This window comes from Mastomys coucha, chromosome X (genome assembly GCF_008632895.1).
Source record: "Mastomys coucha isolate ucsf_1 chromosome X, UCSF_Mcou_1, whole genome shotgun sequence".
Classification (NCBI taxonomy): Eukaryota; Metazoa; Chordata; class Mammalia; order Rodentia; family Muridae; genus Mastomys; species Mastomys coucha.
This window is the reverse complement of record NC_045030.1, coordinates 110,617,379-110,620,642: the sequence shown is the minus strand read 5'-3', so window position 1 is coordinate 110,620,642 and position 3,264 is coordinate 110,617,379.

Here is a 3,264-nt window from a genome sequence, read left to right as displayed (position 1 = left end):
AGGCACTTCACCAACTGAAGCTCCCTTCTCTGTGATAACTCCAGCCTGTGTCAAGTTGACATACAAAATCAGCCAGTACACCTACCAAATAAACAAATAAAGAAATAACCACTAGTAAACATTAGTGTCTGGAGATTCTTTCTCTAATTACATTTTATTCTTGTGTATATATGCATGCCTGTGCCGTATATGCATATATTTGCATTTGTGGGTGTGTGTGTGGGGGGGTGTGCGCAAGCGTGTTCAAGTGCATGTGTATACATGTGGAGGCCAGAATACAATTTCAGGTTAACCACTATCCCTATTTTTTGAGGTTGGAGCTTCCATTGAACATGAAGCTTATCAATTTTCACTTGGCTAAATGGCTAATGAGCTCCAGAGCTCCACCTCTCTCTGCATCCTTGGAGCTGAGATCACAGGCACACGCTGCATCTGGTTTATTGGCTTTTTATGTAGGTGCTAGAGATCCAAAGTTAAATCTGAGCCATAGCCTCATCCCCTAGATCAGTGGATCTCAAACTGTGGGTAGCGCCCCCTTTGGCAAACCTTATTTTAAAAAATATCCACATTCTGAGTCAACACTAGCAAAATTACAGCTGAGAAGAAGCAATGATAATAATTTGTGGGGGTGGGGGCTGTCTTATAGATGGCTCAGTTGTTTAGAGCACTGACTGCTCTTCCAGAGGTTCTAAGTTCAAATCCCAGGAACCGCGTGGTGGCTCACAACCTCCCTGTAATGGGATCAGATGCATTCTTCTGGTGTGTGTCTGAAGACATCTACAGTGTCCTCCTATAAATAAAAATAAATAAATTAAAAAAATAATTTTATGATTAGTGGCCACCAAGTTGTGAGGAACTGTATTAAAGGGTTGCAGCATTAAAAAGGTTGGGTGTTCTGAATCACACTCAGAAGGGGAAAATAAATCTAAGGCAGATGAAAACAGAGAACTAGGTAGGAGAGGGGGAGAGGAGAGGAATGTGGATAAGGATCAGGTGTGAGGAACTTGGAGCCTCCGGGTGAGGGCTGGGAATGAGAATAGAAATCAGCAGGGAGCATATCTGATGACTATCTGGAAGCCTGGGGTAGGAGAGGATACCTGGAGTCTGTAGGGGTGACCCTAGCTCAGATTCCTATCAGAGGGAATGACTTGGCTATCTCCTGTAGCCAGGCAGGACTTCCAGAGGAGGGAAGGGGACATCAACCCACTCACAAAACCTTCAACCCAAAATTTGTCTTGCCTACAAGACATGCAGGGATAAAGATGGAACAGTGACTGAGGGAACAGCCAACAAATGACTGGCCCAACTCGAGACCCACCCCATGTGAGAGAGCCAACTTCTCACACTATTACTAATACTCTGCTATGCTTGCAGACAGGAACAACCTAGCATAACTATCTCCTGAGAGGCTTCAGCCAGCAGCAGATGGAAACAGATGTAGAGACACACAAAACCACACATCAGGCAGAGCTAGGGAGTCTCTTGGAAGAGTCTGGGATAGAAGTGAACAAGCTAGAGGGGTAAAGGACACCACAAGAAAATCTACAGGGTCACCTATCCTGGGCCCGTGGGGACTCACTGCGACTGAACCACCAACCAGAGAGCATGCTGGGTGTGGGCCAAAGTCTCACACATATTTGTAGCAGACTTGCGGCTTGGTCTTCATGAGAGTCTCCTAACAGTGGAGCAGGGGTTGTCTCCGCCTCTTTTGCCTGCCCTTGGATCTTCTTCCCCCTACCTGGACTCCCTGGTTGGGTCTCAGTGAGAGAGGATGTGCCTAGTCCTGCTGGGACTAAATGTTCCCATAATTAAGTCCCCAAGGGGAGGACTCCCCTTCTCTGAGAAGGGGAGGGACTGTGGGGAGAGAGATTCATAAGGGTAGGACTGGGAAGAGAAGGGGGAGTGTCTGTGATTGGGATGTAAACTGAATCTAAAAAACAAATTATTGATAGGAAAAAAAAAAAGGAAAAAGAAAAGAAACTTGGGTCAAAATACATGGTATTTGGCTTCCAGCTAGTCCCCTCTCAACTACATCACTTGAATTTCCTATATGAAGAATCTTGTTGGAGACTGACATGGTGGGTTGGGTCTTCACCAAACAGAAAAGACTCTTATTAATCACTTAGGCAAAGCCTGTTCTCTACCAGTTTTATAAGTGAGGATAGAATTCAAGAACCTTAGGTTCACGCGCTAAACACTTTGAACCAAACAATTCCAATTAGTAGTTCTTGAGCTTTCTAATGTTTCTCAGAAACAAAATGAAATCACAAAAAACACTAATGTCTTGGAAATACATCATACATTGTATCTATGGGGTTGGGAGTATATAATCTATTACCATATCTAATAACATATTGTGGTGTCCATACATTTAAAGAGTGAGTAAAGAACCCTGTATACCATAGTCACTCAAAAAACAAAAACAAAACAAAACAAAACAAAACAAAAAAACCACGTTTGCCAAAGTGCCATGTTACTCTATAACTTCTGATCCTATAGGACAAAAATCCACCAGGGAGGATTTGGAATAGAGTCTTAAAGTCTCCAAGGCATAAGCCACTTTAAATAGTTTCAGGTCAATGTTCACAAAAACAAAGATACCAGGAGCACATAATCTTTAAACTTCTACCAGAGCTCATCCAGTGATAGGAATTTCACTCTGTCAGCGAGAATTCAATCCTACTGGGAAGACCCTTAAATATCTTTATTAAAAACTGACTTCATTTAACTTCTACCTATTAATTCACATTTTACTACCTTAGTGACAGAAAAAGTCTTCGTCATGTTTGTGGAATTTCTTCAAGTTGTCTCTGTTCAGAGTTTTTCTTCCCTAATGGGCTCTTTCGTAATGTACAGCAGGCCTGGTCTTTCCCAACAATTAGGCAGGTGATTCCAAAATCAGGCACAAAATCTGCCTATCCTAGAAGAGTAGCTGAAATCACTGGACCAAAAGACTGTTATCTTCTTCCAGTTGAAATTTAGCTGGTAGGGAAAAAAAAACAGAGATAGCAAGGGCAAACCTTAAAAAAAAATAACAGAAAAACAGGAGGGCAACTGCACATTCCTGTAACCCCAGTAATTAAAAAGTCAAGGCATGAAAAGCCAGAGCTCAAGCACAGCCTTAAGCAACACAAGGAAGCTGGCTCTCACCTGGGCCACAGGAGACCCTGTTGCAACAAAACATAAAAACAGCAAAAAACAAAACAAAAAATAAAAAACCACAAGCAAGCAGGGCAGTGGTGGCACACACCTATAATCCCAGCA